At 44.1% G+C, this 9,702-nt stretch overlaps 1 long non-coding RNA gene across 1 annotated transcript; it reads left to right on the top strand.

The window, feature by feature from the left end:
- The first annotated feature begins 351 nt into the window (after positions 1-351).
- Positions 352-3,162, top strand: LOC146855868 (uncharacterized). Its single transcript, XR_014980879.1, has 3 exons — positions 352-451; positions 1,982-2,101; positions 3,039-3,162. It is a non-coding gene; the product is annotated as an uncharacterized LOC146855868 (long non-coding RNA).
- The last annotated feature ends 6,540 nt before the right edge of the window (positions 3,163-9,702 follow it).

Below are 9,702 nucleotides of genomic sequence, written 5' to 3'. Positions count from 1 at the left end.
ACCATATGCATTGTTGAGGAATAAAAGAAGTGGAAATGCATACTTAATGTACAATTGGCATGCCTGGAATAGGTGGGCTACGTTGGGTGGTACGTCTTACTTAGGCTTAGTTGCTTGTAACTTAGTATTCTGGAATCAGAATGGAAGACTGGATTACTGTTGATAAATAGTAACTTAAGTAGTCGATCCGCAAGTCCCCCGATACTACTTGTTGACCAGATGAGATCGGTCAATTTAGTTACTGCAATTGTTGTTTACATAAGTGTTTTTTGACCGTTGTTGAAAAATATTTTATTTGTTTGACACCATCCATCAATGTTTGTCTCTTTCTAATATCTTTCCTGTTCATCAGCACCCAGGGGCAGACAGACAGGGAGTGGGGAGTCGACGGGACAACAGTCCGAACTGCACCACCAGGAGGACACCAATGAGGGCTCCTCTGCTGGCCCCAGTAAGTCTTCTTGTTTTTAATAATATTTCTTATTCCATAACTCTTACTGCACCATATTTTTCACGAACTATTGTTTGTTTCCAAATGCTATTTTTTTACCAACAATTATCCTTCGATCTGTACGGTTTCAAAAATCTTATCCCTGCCTCTGCTATGATGACTCTCAGTACTACTACTACTATCAGTCTGTCTGTACTGTAGTAGCTAAGCTTGCCCAGTTGGCCAGTGCCACTCTTTATCTAAAAGGTTGTAATATATAACTCATATTCACCAGTAGCTCTAGCCATTGAGTCCAATCCTTTGGGTCGTCCTCTTGTACTACTTCTAGTCTTATTGATCTTTAGTCTTTGTTAATCTTGAGGCTTTGAAAATTCACAGCAACAAAAGCTCAACCAGATTTATTACTATTTTGATAGGATAGCCTATAGGACATACTACTACTGTTGTAGGGAACTTGCACATACACAGACCTTTGCACAAGAAAATAGGATGTTGGTGATGGTAGGTTGGACCTTCCTCACACACCTCAATCAGAAATTCAGAACCCACCACAATCACCTGCTCGACTATAGTACTGTCTTGTCATAACTATTAGGTCTCCGAACCCTCCCCCCAAGATACCCAACAAGTACACAACCCAGAACATAACACCCCCAACCTCTCAGTCGTAGAAGCAATGCACATGCACACCCTTACTTTAATTTGCTCACTCGTGTAAGTTAGTTCACACCAAATACCACCAAGTCTATGTACGTTCAAAATGTTTATTTTGAATTGAGAAGCTCTGTACATTGATCTATTATAAAATGCAGCACCAACCGGAAAATCAATAACATTAAAACAATAAACATTGTTACACTTACTTACAGTTGGGAATTAAATCATGATAACTGAACAGTGATGGAAGGCAGCGCCACCATCCCCTAGGAATTTAGTTTATATAAATTTATAAATGAAGATGTGAGTGAAGGGACCCCTTACCTTAGAAGAACCTAGTACTGGTAGTTGTTGCATCATTCAGAAGCTCTGCAAAGCTCTGGTTCGTAGAAGGGAATCTTCCATCTGTAATGCGAAAAATGAAATGGTGCGCGTTAGTATATTGCAACTTGCAAGCATTTCTCAGCCGTGCCAAAAAGCGTAGCATTTATTGATAAGCAATATGGACTAACAGTACACCAGTACTTCCTAAAAAAGTGGCTTGTTAATGTTTTTGTTGACCACTTGTATGCAGCGCGTAGACTAGACAGTAGCAGTGTGAGGCAGGTCATGTGGGCTCAAAGGTGTCTTATACAAAAAGCTGCAAGGTAACGTCACATGTGCAAAAATAAAAGAGACAAAGGTAAAATGGTTGCATGGCTCGAGCTAACTAAGCAAAGGCTAGAATGACCATATATAACTATTAGTGTCTACTCTACTACTACCTGATTTGTTCTAGTGATGTATGTTAGTATTAACTCATTTTTCAACCTTGCTGCTGATCAATAGGGGGGAGGTGTATATGATGCCTAATAAATGTGTAATGTTTTCTAGGCGCACCATGGACCACCATTGCCTTGGTCAGCAAAGGCGACGTGGAGGGAGAAGATGCGGCAGTTGCTGCAGATACCAACGGAGCGGTAGGGGGAGTGGCAGCACCAGTGGCGGGCGGAGGTAAGTTAGATTCATAATCCTTAACTATTGTTGAACTTGACAGTACACTCAGTGCAAGGGTGTACTGTATGCATATGTATACTGTACTGTTGAGACTTAGGGCCCCGTCGACACCGCAGGGGCAAACCTCCCACCATCCCTGTAGAAAAGAGTCAGGCCCCCACATGTCGACAAGGCGGAAAAGGGTTCAATATGGCGGTGGTGTCTCTCTGAACACACCGCCAGCCATATAATCTGCATTTTGGAATGCCTTTGCGTGGCGGCATTGCCGTCCGCCACGGAAAGGCATGCAGACATTGCAGAGTATGCTTGGGGCCCCCATCTAGGGTACCTACCTATGCTATGGTACCCCCCTGCCTTTCAAAGCAAAACGTGACAGGCTCCGTGCGGGGCCCGTCATGTTGTGCTTGGAAAAGCAGCATAACATGTATTTTTAGCATTTCTTTCGGCACCGCCAACCAGAATGTAAAAAAAACAGGATGCGCCCGCCACTGTGCCAGGCGCATCATCCTAATTAATTGTCCCCACGGGATCCCCACCCGTTTTAGCGTGAGGATGGCGGGCAGACAAAGTCTGCCCGCCATCCGAAGTCTTAAGTAAGTATGAGTTGTTGTGAACGTTTGAAGAGTGAACTAGAAGACTAGAATCCCTTTAATTGGCATAGGAGCGGGAGTACTGAGTAACCAATGGCCTCATCTATCTGATTTCAACTCCGCTTTGAAAGTTTTATGGAGAAGAGCACCTGGTGCACTGTTCAACTAAAAAGTGAAAGACGGGTGGAAGGAAGAAGGACGGACGAGATTTAAAATGTTATGTACTACTGTGCTTTATAGTGCTACTCTACCATGCCACTATGTGTCTAAATAATTAACTTGTCTTACTGTTTTTCTAAGAGTATATTTTACAAATGTCTTGTTTTTTTCTTTTTAATACACAGCTACTCCTAAACTGAACCGAAAGGAGTTGGCCGCCAAGGCATGGCGCCGGAAGCTGGAGGCAATCCAGCGGGAATACCGGCGGCTGGTGGTCTTAGCAGAGGAGGAGGAGGAGACTGCGGCAGCAATTGAAGCCTCCTCCAGTGCCCCGGGCCCCAGCCACCGCCCTCCAGCGGTACGGCACCACCGTCTGGCGGCTGCCCGCCGCCACCGTAGTGCCATCACTCGTGCCCCCCCACTGTGGCTGCAACTGCCGCGCCCTCACATGCCCCGTCGCCCGTTTAGAGGAGCAGATTCGTGTCCTCCTTGAGTCCTGCCCCACACCTTAGTCCCTGTCATCAAGTTCTGCCCCTTTTTTAATTCTTGTTTGGGTGGGTGGGAACTGGTTTGGGCAATGGGTTTGGGTTTTTGCTTTACGGACTTTTTCTCCTGGACTTTCCTATGGACATTGGTTGGGGTTAGGGAGGGGGGTGGGTCAGCTTTTGTGGGTTTAGTGTATTTTTGTTAGGGTAAATTAAATATATTTTTCTATGTTACATGCAATGTTGTTAATGTTTTGCAGGTTGGGTAACTGTTTTACATCACACTGTTTCCTAGCTTGTGCAGGGCCGCCCATAGCCTGTGTTTGATTTAAATAATTGGCTGACTGTGTAAGACACAAACAGATAGATGCGACACACCTCACTGATTGACTTGTCCTTCTAGTACTTTCAGTCTGTCCTCTAGTCCATGCATTCTTTATGTGGACTGGTGTGTGAAATTGAAATCATTGACAACATGTCCATTATTAATTCTTCCTCCCCCAAACTTCTCTCTTACCTGTGCGTAATGTTTATGTTTAACTTTGGCACAGCAATGGCTGCATGGTGAAGATGGTTTCCTTTTTCTAACATGCCATGATTGGGGTGGTGGTGGTGGTAGTATAGTAGTAGTAGTAGACACTGGCAGGGTGGCACCATTTGCAAAAAAAGAAGAGGAGACAGTCAATCGCCTTTGAGAGACTGTTAGAGGAGTAGTAGAATGAAGTACAGTACAGAACTTACCGAGCAACAATAATATGCTAAAATATTTTACAACAAAACATAATGGTGGTTGGGATAGCCTACTAGACAGAGTTACAAACTATAGTTGTGTCGAGTCACTTGACTAGGCCTACAGCCTAACAGTTAGTGCTGTATATGAGGAATGACAACAAACAAATCCAATCAATGCCGGCAATTAATGCTGAGGTATGTGTTCCTTTGTTAAATAAAATACCCTCTAAAATATCCTACTCATGGGTGGGCAAGCAGAAGAAGATCATCGCTCTGCCTTGAAATTGAAGTACTGTTGCTTTCGCCACATCCGCCCCAGCAAGTGTGTGATTAAGTATTGGTGTACATTTAATTTAGACACACCTCGACAATAAGTCACACAGCCCGGGGGAAGAGGGTTAGGGTTTGTTGAATGGATGGGAAGGGGGTTTTTGGGAAAGGTTTGAAATAGAAAAACAGTATGCATGGACAACCAAACGACAATCATTGAAGACTACCATATCCATATGTTAAGGGAGAAAAAGGAAATGCATGCATGATGATGAGAGACCCGGATTACATACACTTCTAGTTCTTGTTCTGTTGTTCCGGCCTTAATACTTTTACAGATAGCAAATAGAAATGTTAAATATTGGTAGGGAAGAATCGTAAACAGAGAGCAAACCTAATGATGATAATAACAACTCCAAGAACACACTGTTGTAAAGATTGTATACAAAATATTAATCAAATTATTTAAAAGAAGATAAAAGTGTATACTGTTACTGTGTTATCATGGTAAAAAATGTGGACTGGATTTGCATCTCGGCATTCCTCTTGGTCCTCTCGTCCATCAATCTTGGGTGTGTCGCCTCGCCACTCGCCACTGCCCGACTGGAAAAAAAATGTCGATTTATTGGTAAGGTAAGTGTGCATTGTAATGTTTTCCAAAGTATAGGGCAAGGCCCGGCCTGTAATTGTAGATGGAAAACCAAAGGGGATATTGAGAAACAAAGTTGAAACAAATGCACAAGTTATGGTGTAGTGCAACAAGAACACTTTCCGAGGTGGCATGTATGCATCATCTCTACTCTAGTCTGTTTCCAGCATTGACCTTCAACAATAACAGGAGATAGCAGGCCCACAGTGCTTAGCAGTAGCACATCCTACGTTAAGACTTTAGAGTACTTTTTTTTTTTTTTTAAAGAGTTGGACAAAGGCAAAGCACATTATCCATTCCAAACATAGCATTTTACAGTTTAAGTTAGTAAATCAATGCACAGCAGTCATCCCACCGCTACACTCTATTCCACTTCTACACAGACTTTTGGGTCTGCTGTGGTTGTTGTTGACGTGTTTACCTTTAGGCTTTTAAGTTTATGCCACACATGAAACGTCCTCCTGACTTCATCATCATCTCCGATACTTTTACTGACTGACTGTGAAGATCGGCCTGCAGTAGAAGTAAAATTATTATTACACAACAAGAGTAGAAATATTATTGACTTGAGTCAGTCTTTAGTGTGTACAGAAAGATAGATTACTAGTATACTTTGAATTCACTTTGTGCACAACAAACAAACAACGAAAACACAAAGACCAATCGCTCAGAGTCAGGTGTCCAATGCATGCCATTAATTGTCATTACCTGTTCCTTCTCATCTTAAGTTAACAGGCCGCCTATTTCGCCATCATCATGATGGACGGTGCTGTTGTGTCAATCAAACTCATTGCGCAGATAGAGTGAGTCCCCTTCCTGTATTGAATTAAAAGCAATGTATCACCAAGCTGCAGGAGAAGTACAAATTTCTTATTTGCAAGAAGGGGAAAATTGAATTCACCTTGAGTTAAGTTTAGTGTGTTCTGTAGAAAGTTGATTAGTGGCAGTGCACAATTACATAAATTCATGCACAACAAACACAACAAAATCATTCAGTCTGCGACTCTGCGTCCAATGCATGGCATCAATCATTACCTGTTCCATCTTATTTTCATGTAATGGCCAGTCTCGCTCGGCTCTGAAAGGAGGATAGCTATAGTAGTCATCTGATTCATGCTCCACTTCTTTTGGCAGGACTAGGAAAGTTTGAATTTGTTCTTGTAGTATTCTACCATCATCCAATCATCATTCATGAGGGCAATGGATTTGGGTGGGAGATTCAGTATGATGGAGCGGAGGAGCTGGATTCGGAGGACTGTACTGTCTAATTGCAGACACCTAAAAATTGTATATTAAATAAGAAGAGTAGAAGACGGTGGTAATGGATTTGTTGTGATTCACAAGTTTGTAACCGGAACGACAGACACACAAATAAAGGTGGGAAAAAAGGGAGGAAGACAGTAAGTGCAAGCCTAATTGTCAGGGAAGTAAAGCTCGTCCTCAAACTCTGAGGGGTCAGCCAGTAGTAGGTAATAATCATCATGTGACACACTACTTCCGTCACCTGAGCCGCTGTCCTCATCTTCCTCCATTGCTTCATGTATTGTGTAATTCGGTGGTATGAAGTGCTGATTCATTTTGATCATTGTTAACCTCTCCACATTTTTGGGCGAGAGACTGGTCCTTCTCAATGTTACAATGGAACCAGCAGCACTGAAAACACGTTCGAAAGAGACACTTGCGACAGGGCAAGTCAGATAGCTTATCGCTGTGGCCATTCAGACCTTTTCCTATACCAACACTGCAATGGGTTTTGATCAATGTATACCTCTGTTGGGTCGTCCAGATAGGCCTGGACCATCCACTCAATGTTCAGGGCTGCTGCTGGTAAGGTTTCGTGCTCTTTTCTCTGTGCATCAGCACTGTGCTTATTTATGCCTAACTTTACATACCAATCGTGTAATGATTGTACTCGGCCTAATGATCCAGTTATTGTTTCTGTGGTCGATAGTGATGGTGAGTGTTGTGATCCAAACGCACTGCCCTCAGCCGACGAAGTTGCACTTGATCCTGCATGGCCTGCTGCAGTACTTCTTGTGGGTTGATCTTGCGGGCTTTTAATTAGCAGCCGTTCGTTTTCCAACTTACTGGCTGCTTCAGCTATACAACTTTTGTAGCGGGCAACATCAATGTCGGAAAAAGCAAAGAATGTCTTCAGTCCAAATTTTGCACGTGGATCCAGAATTGTGGCACAAATGTTCTTGTGACAAAATTTTATTTTGTATCCTAACATTTTCAGCTAAGCGACGGGATAAGCTCTCCACCAAGTCATGGGCTTGCCTTTTGTCCTCTACACCTTTGTATGATTCAGACACATTATTCAGCTGATGCTCTAGCATTTGCAATAATGCGATAGCTTGGCCCATTGTACAGTCCTCCTTGCTGACTTCATGTGTGAAGACCTCAAAAGGACAAAGCATCTCAGTCAGGCATTTAATTAGGCTCCATTGCTCCATGTCAAGGTTCATGTCTTTAACAGTAGCATCCCCTCTTCTTTTCCAGACATATTCATGGAGTGACCTGTACTGCTCATACAGACGATCAAGCATGTAATACGTTGAGTTCCAACGTGTTGCCACCTCCTGGATGAGTGCCTTGACTGGCATCCTATGTTCACGTTGGATGATCCTCAGCTGCTTCCGAGCTTTAAAAGAATGGCTGAAATGAGTGCATATTCTTTGGCAGATGGCCAGTAAATTGCTGACTATGGGTTCTTTTTTCAGAAAGTCTTGAACTATAATGTTTATGCAGTGCGCCAAACACGGAACCCTGAAATAAGAACCAAGTTCCATGGCCTTAAGTACATTACTGCCATTGTCTGTGGCAACAAAACCAATACCAAGCCCTCTTGGCCGCAGCCATTCCAAAACCTTGCTGCGAAACTCGTGTAAAATGTTTTCAGCCGTATGAGATTTCTCCATGGCGAACATGGCTACAGTTGCATGTTTCCGAGTACCTTCAAAAATCGCAGCTGTGTCAACAGCACCTCGTGCAGATAGCTTATCTCTAACCCCCACAAAAGAGATCCAGTGTGCAGTGATGCACATGTAATCTGTGGCTTGGCAACTGGTCCACATGTCTGTTGTCAGGTGGATATTGTCCAACCAATTCCAGCACATCATGATGTAGTGCCGGAACAGCAATTCTTGCGAAATAGGACCGGCTGGGAACCTTCCATTTAGGGCAGATGGCAGACACAAATTCAAGGAAACCCACCCCTTCCACAAATGAAAAAGGAAGAAGGTCCAGCGCTAACATTTTAGCCAGCTTCGCATTGTACAATCGTGCCATTGGGTGGTTGCGTTGGAACTGCCCCTCCAACCTAAACATGCTCTCAATGGTAGGCTGGATTACTTTCCTTTGTGGTGCTGTTTTCATTAACCCACTTAGGCTCAACGACACAGTTTGTCTCATTACGGTACTCGGTCGCCTTGGTGTCTCAGCCTGACTCTGAGTTTGGCTTTTACTGCGGTGCCACTCTGATGTTACTGAGGAGGATGTGGGCGGTACCACTGCACTACTGGGAACAGGGCTAGAAATGCCTCCCTCTTCTTCACCTTCCACCGCAATAATATCGCTCCCTGATTCTTCCTGACCAACTTCAATGGGTTGAGTTTTTCTACTTTCTTTTAACTGAAGTAGGTGATTCTCCCAGACAATAGTGTGGTGTATTCTGAGATGACTTGTTTGTCCTCCGGTACCATAGTTTGTACCAAGCTTACCACGCCGAACACCTTGACGACAAATTGAACATATAGCAACGTTCTCCTCCTTAGTGCTAACAGAAAAGAAGTCCCAAACTGGGGACTTGCCACTTTCAATACCAGATTAACTGGAGAGTGTGCTTAAAATGTGACCCTGTGCACTTTGACTGTGACTTTTACTACCACTACCTACTGAGATGGTTGAGCTGGATGTAGGTCTCTGCCGGCACTTGGAAAATATGGCAGCTGGAGGTAGTGGTGGTGTAACCTGTGTTGGTGATATCCGTGCTACATCCCGCTCAGTAGCAGCCTTTCTGGATAGGGTGAGAATGTTGGTCTCCAATCCCTTTGGGGCGGGAGTAATGTGCGTGATGACTGGCTCGTCTTCATCAACATCATCACCCCCCTCTTCTACATCTACCTCCATAACTCTAAGTTTTTCTGGGACCTTCCTTTTCAGAAGCATTGTCTTATGGCGTATATCACTCTCAGACTGAGCTGGTGGGAGCCAAGTGGCATCACGATCATCAGAAGCGGGGCTTGAAGAATAAGATGATGGACTAAGCCTCCTTTTCCTTGCTGGTGGTCTGGAAGACAATGGATCTTCTCAAACAGTGGTTTGACTTTGCTCCACTTTGTCTGCAGGAAGCTCGATTTCCTGAAATGCCCCTACGTCAGGAGCAACAACTACTATGGTGGGCTGTTGCGGCCGCTGCTGTTCTTGTTGCGGCCGCTGCTGTTCTTATTGCGGCTGCTGCTGTTCTTGTTGCGGCTGCTGCTGTTCTTGTTGCGGCTGCACACTTATCTGCTGAGTTTGCGCCTGCGTTGAACTTGATTGTGTACTACTCTGCGGTAAAGACATTTCTTCAACATCGCTGCTCGTTAGTAGACTGGCTACCTCTGCGACACTAAAGCCCTTGGGCCTAGGTTGGTGGGGTTGGACCACTGTGCTGCTCCCAGCTTGGTTCCCGGACAACGCTGCTGCAGGCGTAACTTTTTTGGTGCCAAA

The sequence above is a fragment of the Triturus cristatus genome, chromosome 4_1 (genome assembly GCF_964204655.1).
Source record: "Triturus cristatus chromosome 4_1, aTriCri1.1, whole genome shotgun sequence".
Classification (NCBI taxonomy): Eukaryota; Metazoa; Chordata; class Amphibia; order Caudata; family Salamandridae; genus Triturus; species Triturus cristatus.
The sequence above is the reverse complement of the archived record's forward strand: the minus strand, read 5'-3'. Positions and strand labels throughout refer to the sequence as shown.